At 51.5% G+C, this 9,397-nt stretch overlaps 1 long non-coding RNA gene across 1 annotated transcript; it reads left to right on the plus strand.

Moving 5' to 3' along the window:
• Nucleotides 1-360: 360 nt before the first annotated feature.
• LOC125618658 lies at nucleotides 361-9,381 on the plus strand. The gene is made up of 3 exons (XR_007350000.1): nucleotides 361-1,855; nucleotides 6,807-8,794; nucleotides 9,232-9,381. It is a non-coding gene; the product is annotated as an uncharacterized LOC125618658 (long non-coding RNA).
• The last annotated feature ends 16 nt before the right edge of the window (nucleotides 9,382-9,397 follow it).

Genomic DNA, 9,397 nt, shown 5'->3' on the forward strand with positions numbered 1-9,397 from the left:
CATGGCCTCCAGACGCCCCAACTAGAGTTCTGTTTCAAGGAAGAGCAGGAGGGTAAGCAACCAAAAGTGTTTGCCACAGTGGGGTAAATGTGTGGAAGTTAATATTAAGGGGTAGAAATTAGGCTTTTTTTGATTTTCTTGATTGTCCATTGAGAGTGAAGGATTGGAGTTTGGGTATGAGGTTTGAGGACGTGGATACGAAGTGAAAGCCATTAAAGGAAGAGCCAACCAAGACGGAAGGTTGGGAGGAATAGCAGGGGACCAGCTAGAGGCGAGGCCATAAAATTCTCACACGCCAATCCTCGTGACCACGTTTATTTCCCCGTGATAGTCTCCTACTCGGGTGCAGGAACAGAGAAGAGAAAGAAGACTCGCACCACCGAGTCTAGCTCAGGGTTTTACCACACGCTCTGCCTGACGCAGAGAACAACCAAAGGTGCTTGTGAAGGTTTGGGTCTCTATAGAACTCCTGGGGTCCAGACGACGCAGAGAAAAACAGGACTCACACAGGTGCGGATAAAATGTGAGGAAATGGAGAGACCAAGAGTCAGGAAATGTCTGAGGCCAAAGTAGAACGAGAGAAATAACATGAGGACGGGTGGGACACTGTGATCACAAAGCAGGACGCAGGAGGAGCCACCAAAGCAGAGGTGGACAAAGAGGGGAGAAATGACAGCTATGGAGGATCAATACCCAGGAGTCAGGAGACAGGGTTGTTGGATCGACTGTCTGAAAAATATCAAAATTTCGTAGAATTTGTCTGAATGAGCGAGGGTAATGGCTGACATTAAGGATCCCAAAATCATCAATGAAAGAAGGAAATTAACCAAGAAATAGGCAGATGTCAGTAACCAAGAGGAAAAGAAAAAGACATGATGTAAGTAGGTGGAATGACTTAGAAGGGAAGAGCTTCTCCCTGAAGACTGAGAGTGCCGATCCGGAGCAGAGCGGGGGTCGCTGCGAGAGTTGGAAGATCTGCCTCCAAGGGTGAGGACCGCAGGGAGGATGAGGCCGAGAGAGAGGCAGGTCTTGGCTTAAAGAGAGGGTTGTGGTCTTCTGAAGCCTCTTTGGGGACACCGAGGAGTGTGTGTTGACCGTAGAAGGAGGGCCTTGGGTCACTAACAACCCCCAGAGAATCGCCTGGCTCAAGCTTACTATATGCTTCAATAAGTCCTCCATCTACCGAGGGAGGATTTCAATGTGACCATGACTTCCACACTTGATAAAACATTAACAGTATCATTACTAATGCAAGGAAAGCTTCTTATGCCAGAGTAAATAAAAAAATAAAGGTGTGAGTTTAGATATGAGACAATGTGACTCTGAGCAGGAATTTCTGTTCCGCTAAGCTGGCTCCTGCTCACCCACACACGTCTACATTTGCATTTCTGGTTTCTTTTCTCATTATGGTCACTGTTTACTTGAGAGATGATAGAATCCCAGCTCAGGGTGGAGTACAATTAGCATATAAACAAGACTTTAAAAGAACTGGAACAGAGGAGGACTTTACTGCCTGCTAATCCCTGGAGATTTGACCCCAAAATAATGATAGTGCCCGTGAGCAAGCTCCAGCCATCCCTAAAAATGCCCCTGCCTTACCTTGAGGGACCTCAGGTGTGTCACCATTTAACTTGGCTGCAAGTTGACACCTGTCTTTCATTTGGTTTGAATACTCTGATTAAAGATTTACTTGTGTCTAGCACTAGCAGGAAATGTGGTACCCTGAGTAAGGCTTATGGTCTTCACTTCAGGCCTTACTCAAACCCGGGTCTGCATGCCTGTCACCAAGTGGAGCTTTGTTTGCCTTGGCAAGTTAAGGGAACTCTGAAGGCAATAGCAGAAGTCGCTATTTAAGGTAAGTCAGCGGAGAGCCAATCTCTTTATGTACAGATGCAGAATGTCCCTGGCTCTGCCAGTCCCCTGGGGCCAGCGTCACCCAGTAGAGTAGTCTGAGCCCTGCCTGGCACACTAAGCTGGAGAAATCGGGTGCTTTTCCCAGTGGGTCTAGGTGGGCTCAAATATTCCCCCAATTCCTGCTGTTCCATTTCTTACCTCCTCTTTCCATCTTCCTCCTGAGCTGCCCTGTCCCCTCTCCCCCTCCCACTGAAAGTCAAACATGGCCCCTTCTCCTTAGGCCTCCACACATGTTTGCACGTATGTGTGCGTGCTTTCTGTCCTCTGCACAAACACCACTAGAAACCTCAGAAGGCAGCCAAGAAATACCTTGTAATAGGAAGAATCACGGCAAAGCAAGCCACTTGACCTCTCGCCTCCCTCTCCACAAACTTGAGAAGCAGCCTCGTGCATTCATTTACTCATTCACGAAGCATCTGCTGGGCCTGGCACTGCCGAAGGCCCAGTGGTTCCACCACAGCAAGGGCAGACGTGGCCCCGCTCCAAGGAACTTCAAGTGCAATGGCAGGAAGACAGACAACATGGAAAGAACGTTCAACAAAGTATAAGGGGGAAAATAGAAGGAATTATGAAGAAAACTGAAGTGCTCTCCAGGGACAGAGCAGGATGGGGAGGGAGACGGCAGCGTCTATTTCTAAAGTCCCCTCTAAAAAAGTGACTTTGTCCAGAGGGGACAGATAGTGGCCGGAGCCGGGTGGAGAAGCGATAAGCCATGGCATGTATTTTGAAAGTAAAATCCCTTTATTGCATACATAGAATTATTATTCAGATAAAGTCTTCAGCTCTGGGACGTTTTAAACTTATCAGTTTAAAAGCTGAGCTGGGGACTTCCTCAGTGCCCTGGGAGTCAACGTCTGGCTTCCAACACTGTCAAGTGCACTGAGGCCCGAAGCACCGGGACAGCGCTGGGCGAGGGTGCAAGGGTTTTACCTGTCAAAAGATATCTCCATGAGGCAATGCCCACGGCCGCCGCAACCTCTCTGCCTGGGAGGACGGATCAGGGAACTTCTCAGCCAGTCATGTGGTCTCTGAGGTGTTGTCCTTGTCACCATTTGGGAGGACCTCTTAGATTTCTGACCTGTCCTTGAGGAGCAATGTAATTAAGCTTTTTGAAGCCTGGTACCTGATATGCAGAGCTGGCTTCTAGGGAAGAGGAACCACAGTCCACTGAGCACGGAACCAGGACCTTCCAGGAAGGAAGTAACTGAGACTCCTACGTGGTTTTTCCAGATTTAAAATTAGGAAAACGGGAGCATCCCTGACCAGAATTTGTGGCCAGGAATATATTCCAAAGTCCCCCAAAATAGAAAGGGCAAAAGGACACCCTGCCAGGGGCACAGGGTCCTCACTGGGGCTGAGGTTGGCAGGGGTCAGTTCTGGGACAGGGTGTGGTGAGGCAGCCAGAGCCTGGCCGTGCAGCCTCCAGGACTCAGTTCACGCCCTGGGAACGATGCTGCAGGGTGAGATGGTGGAGGAAGACAGCGGGAGCCCTGGAGCCCAGCCCTGCGCTCCTCAGTGGCAGTGACACACCTAGAAGTCACGGCGGGAGGGCAAGGGGCTCTCAACAGTGACACCATGTGGCAGCCACAAGAACAAGCGGCGCCGGACCCATCAGACCCTGCTTGTCCCCCCCTGTGCTAGAGAGCAAGTCAGCTCCCTTGGACTGAGTGACCCTTACTGTTAAGGTAAGGGCCTCAGGTGGGATCCTGGACTTCCTGCCAGCACAGACAGACAGGGACCCTCGTGATTCACTGATGAAAGGAGAAGCAGCATATCTTTGGTGGTGGCCGTGTACACAGTCTGGTATGTGGCGTGACATTCATATGATAAGTAGCATGTTTACCTTACACATGTGGAGAGGGCATATGGCCTCATGGTCTTGAGACTCTGGCACCCGTGACCTTTACTGGTAGGACAGTGATTGTTTTTATTTGTCCTTTTAATTGTATGAATTTTCAAGTATTCTGCTCTGCCTTTTCAACAAAGAAATGGTAGATTAAATATTAAAGAAAAGAATATTTAGCCTATACCCCTCACCCTGCCATGTACCAGGAACCTAATAACCAGCAATGAAGTCCATATATTTTGTGGCCCCCAGGATGGCCACAGGGGGTGAGCCCTAGGCCAGTGAGCAGCCAAACCCGCAGGCCCTCAGCAGGAACTGGACAGGTGTCCTTTCAGCTGAAGTGAGCTTCCCCACCCCAGAACAGGGCGAGTGACAGAAAGGACCCCCCCAGCCCTGTCCTGATCTGGGCTCCCTCCACACTTCAGGTGGCACTGATGAGGCGGCCACCCAGGGACACCGGGGGATTTCCCACCGAGGCCCGAGGCCCACACGTGAACTGTGCGGAGGGTTTCACTTCAGCTTCAGGCAGCAACCACACAACAGCAGAGACCCTCTCTACAGGGCCTGCGCGCCACGCCTGTCCCCTTGGGATGGGCTCACGTGGCAGAAGCTGAAGGCTGCCCACCACACCCTGTCCCAGGACTGACCCACCCTGCAGAGGAGAGCTATGACTCTTTGCCTTCAACAAATCTCCAGTCCAGAGGGGACCCAGAGGCAGAAGTGCTTCTGATACAAGTGGAAGATGCCAAGTATTAAAATACAGATGGGCTTCCTCCCACTCCAGCCAGAATGCCCCCTTCAGCCCACACCAGGCTCTGCCTCTCACACGAGTCTCTCTCAACCACTTGCACCCCCTTTGCAGTCTTCATCCAGCTTGTCCCAAGACTCTTGCACCCGCCTCTGACCACCTTTCTGTCCATTCTTCGTGCATTATTGAAATGACTTTTCAGAAATCACGTTGTTTCCCCTTCCTGGAAAACAATCACCCGCACCACGTTCTGTGCACAGTCTTCATTCCTTCATGTGACATGCAGTGCCCCTCCCAAGGGAGCCATAATCTGTCCTTCCCTGTTGCGTTCTCTTTCTAAATTATTTTTTCTTCCTTCCTTCCAGCACTCAGAAAGCCCTACAGCCAGCCCTACCCACTCTGCATATGTGCTCGCTTTCTCTCTCTCTCTCCACCCCCCACTCTAACAAGCCAGACTTATCAACATTCCTCAAAGACAACACACAGCCTGGAACATTCTTTTTCTTAATATCTGATTGTCAAAATTCTATTCACTTTCATGGCCTTTAAGCTGAACCTTGAAAAGGAACTAGAATGGAGCCCTCTTCAGACTCCACGCCGGAAGCACTTTGCGTGCATCCTCCTGAATGCACTCATCCCATTAGCCTTTGCCACCGTCAACCTCAACCTTGAGCTCCCAGGAAACAAATGTCACATGTCCTTCCCCTGTGTGTCCTCCACAACGTGGAACGCTGCGCGCACCAGACACTGTTGCTCACTGAATCAAGAAGCAACTCATTTATCTTGTTTTCAATACAAAAGCATCATGGCTGGGAGAATGGTCCACAGCTTCCAGATAACTGTGGAGCATTAATTGATCCAAGGATTGATATCCTGATATAAATCTTTATAATTTAATTTTGCTCAGAGAATATACTTATATTTATGTCTTCCTCCCTCCTTCCTTCTATCTCTCTCTCTCTATCTCTCTCTCTCTCTCTCTCCACACTCACACACACACACATTTTTTCATCATCATAACAAATACCTAGACATGTTAACTTATAGAGAAAAGAGGCTTATTTAGCTAATGGGTTTGGAGGCTGACAATCCAAATGGCATTATGGAGGTTCTGACAAGTGTGACCCCTTAGCCTCACTTCGTGGTGGGCTGCACAGTAGTTGCCCCTTATCTGCGGGGCACAGATATCAGGGCCCCCAGTGGATGTCCAGTGGAAACTGAGACTAGTACTGAACCCAGCCTATACCACGCTTTCTCACACACATACGTACCCATGATAAAGTGTAACTCATGATTAGTCACAATAAGAAATTAACAATAATTGGTTAAACAATAGAACGATTATAACAATACATTACAATAAGAGTCATTTAAATGTGTGGCTTGTTTATCCCTGGGACCTCCTATTTAATACCTTCAGGCTGTGGTAGACTATGGGTGGGCGACTGAAACCAGGGAAAGAAAAACCGCAGAGAAGCAGGGACAACTGCATATGTCCTGTGTGTCCCCTTGGTCCTGTTGCCCTCGTCCTGTGGTCCTCAGCAAGCCAAAAACCTACAGCACTCCTGCCAGTGTCAAGGCCTGGCCCCGGGGTGCTGCAGCATGGTAGCTCGTGTAGGAACACAATCTCTGGTGTTTCTTTCACTTGGAGGGACATCCTTTAGTGGGACACCCTTCATCTTCCCCAACCCTGCTATGGTTTGGACTTGGTTTATCCCCCAAGAGCCCATTGTTAGAGGCTTGGGCCTCAGCATGTCACTGTTTGGGTGGCAGACCTCTAAAAGGGCACAGTGGGAGGACTAGGTCCATTGAGGGAAGACCCTCAGACAGGGTGGTGGCACCCAAGTTTCTGACTTCCTGTCCCATCATTGCCATCCACCATGAAATGATGCAGCTAAAGGGGGAGCCCTTTCCAGAGTCTCCATGATGCCATTTGGGTTGTTGGCCTCTAAAAATGTGAGCTGAATAAAACTCTTTTTTATAAGTTGACCTGCCTCAGGCATTTGGTTATAGTAAAAGCTGACCAATGTAGCCCTCACTCACTTAGTTGGTGAGTTAGATAGAAGAACCAGATAGAGTCACCCAGGCCCTTCTTCCTCCTCTTGTTCCCTTCTGCTTTTTAGTCTTATCTGGAAAAGTGAGCATCTGTGTTGCATCAGAAGAGGCAAGTACTCAACTCTGGGCTCAGCTAACAAGACCATTTGTTTTCCATTGTAAGTTGCATCTTCTAACTTAGCCTCTAGCAATAATAAAGGTAATATTTGTCTCTCTCTCTTTACTGCTTTGTTTACTGCTCAGAACTGTGAGCTGGGAAGAGGCCCCAGGCCTTGCCTGCATCGCGACTTCACAGCGTCTGAAATACACCGGTCTCAGGAATAACCCACAGTGAGCCTTGGAAAAGTAAGACCCTGGGAGATGGAGCCAACGTGGCCTTGATGTTGCCAAAGGCAATCCCTCTTGGCCCAGAGGAGAGTCAGTGCACTCGCTTCCACCTCGTGGGAGGTTACGAAGAGCTAATAACAAGAGGAGTGTGAGTCGGGTGTGGTGGCTACCCCTGGGATCCAGCAACTCGGAGCCTCAGAATCACAAGTTTGAGATCACTTACTGAGATTCTGTCTCAAAACAAAAAAACAGAAAGGGCTTGGCAGGCCCCTGGGTCCCAGTCCCATGTCGGCAGTGGAAAGAAGAATGTGTGGGGTTTCTGTCCTGTGCCCAGCACGCAAATGCCGGCTGCAGTCCTGTGGCTCCGTCATCCCGCTGACGTGGGACCCGAGGAGCCCACCCACCGGGCTCCGGCCAGGGGTCTCCAGGAGGCCTCAGAGCCATCTCCTGGGAGGGTTGTTGGGATCAGCCTCCGCCATCACCCCCAGATCACCCCCAGGCAGTGGGTGTCCACACGTGTGGGGGGACGTGCCACCCAGCCCTGTGGTGGCTGAAGCCGAGACGCTCCGTCTGCCGTCTGGGAGCTCACAAGGAGTGGGAGGCTCCTCTGTCTCATGGGCTGGGGGCCAGGCCTGGGCACGATGGCCACTGCTCCATGCCCAAGGTCTGAGGCCTGTTTCCAGGCCGGTTTGCCCTGCTGACCTCCTGCTCCCATGGGGTGAGGAGCCTCCAGGGCCCCCAGACCCTGCTGAGCTCGCTGGATGGTTTCCAGGGGTGCCCAGAAATGTGGAATCCCTGCTGTGGATTGAAAATAGTGACCCGCACGGCCAGGGCAGTCACTGGGGGCTCTCAGCTAAGAGGGCCTCCAATTTCACACGTGCTCCCAGCCAGCCCACTCCCAAACTGACCAGAGCCCCTCCCCTCCTCCCTCTGTCCCTCTGTCTCTGTCTGTCCACCTTTCTCTCCCTCTTTCCTTCCCTCCCTCCCTCCTTTGCTCATCCTAGCAGAGGCAGTGGGATGAGAGCGAAGGCATACAGAGGGAGGCCCCAGCAACAACCAGCCCACGAACAGTTTTCCTCCTTTCCTTAAGCAGATATTTTGTATCCTCCCAATCCTCAGAGACTGTCGGGAGCTTTGTTTCTACCCTGTATTTCTGTGTACTTATCTCCCCTGGGAAGAAAGGGAACATTCCAGGCTTCCCTCATAGGCAGTCACAACTTCTACAGGTGAGGCCAGGAGGAGGAAGAGCAAGTGAGATGGCCGGTGCATCTGCAGCTGCCAGTGAGAAGCTGCTCCCCACGTGGCTACAGGAATCCTACCTCAGGCATCTGCCTCCCACTCATGGAAAAATTCTCTGCACCAAAGTCTCCTCTTGTCTGCCAGCTTGAGCCAGCTGTTTTCTTCCTCCTCAGGGAGGAGAATGCTCTAGGGAGGGGAGCAGAGGGAGAAGACAGGGAAGAAGGATGTTGAGAACCTGAAAAGGGTCAAGAAGGGTTTTGTTCACTTCCAAATAAGGACAGAGCCTGCAGAGCCTAGGAGTCCCCTCCACAGGCCAGAAGTGCAGAGGACACAGCCAAGGGAGGCTGTGAACCTGGCACTGGTCGTCCCTGACCTGGCCACAGAGACCTGACAGTCGCCCTCACAGGTGGCAAGTGCTGTGGCTGCAGATTCCCAGGGAACAAGGATGAACTCACACCAGGAGACACATCTGGGGGACGCTGCCTGGGGTGAGCTGGGAAGGGCCCCAGGAGCCAAGCGGGACCCCAGGACCTGGAGACTTGATGTGAGGTCCGGATTCCGCCTTCTCCCAACGCCCTTCCCAGCTGTCTTCCCCACCTCCACAAACATGAAATGTTACATAACAGAAGTAATTGGAGCCAGGATGAGTCCACTACCTGCGCCCCGTAAGGAATGCATCCTAACTTCATTTTCTTCTGTTATAATCCGACTCTGAGAGCCGCTCCCTCCGGTCCTGTGGGAAGTCTAACCCAGAGTCACCGCAGCCTCTCCTCTGCGGTGGCACCAAGGGCACTGGCAATGCTCAGGCTGCCCAGAATACTGGGCGAGGCCCTGCAGCCTTGTGTCTGCCACACGATCCCCAGATCCTGACCTCTGAGATCTGCACCTCGGATGGGGACCGCGAGCCCCAGTCACCTGGAGAGTGGGCATCTGCCCTCTAGGTGCCCTGTCCCCTCCCAAACTCCTGGCAATGCCCCCCACATGATCAAGGAAAGGGGGAGCAGGGGTTTCTACCCTTTGAGGGACTCTGAGCACTGAGAAAAGGAATCTCCCCGCACCTGCCTCTCCCCCACGGTCCCCTCCTCTCCCCGTCCTTCTCCAGGACACCAGCACTGGGCCTGCCATGAACTGAGGGCCGTGACCCCAAACTGGACAACGCTGTGGACACGTGATTCATTTGACCAACCCAGACTTTTAAATAAGTCGCCACGTTGGGAGGTGATACTTGGAACACGGATCCTGGTTTTTCTACAAAAAAAAAAAAAAAT

The sequence above is a fragment of the Marmota marmota genome, unplaced genomic scaffold (genome assembly GCF_001458135.2).
Source record: "Marmota marmota marmota unplaced genomic scaffold, marMar, whole genome shotgun sequence".
Lineage (NCBI taxonomy): Eukaryota > Metazoa > Chordata > Mammalia > Rodentia > Sciuridae > Marmota > Marmota marmota.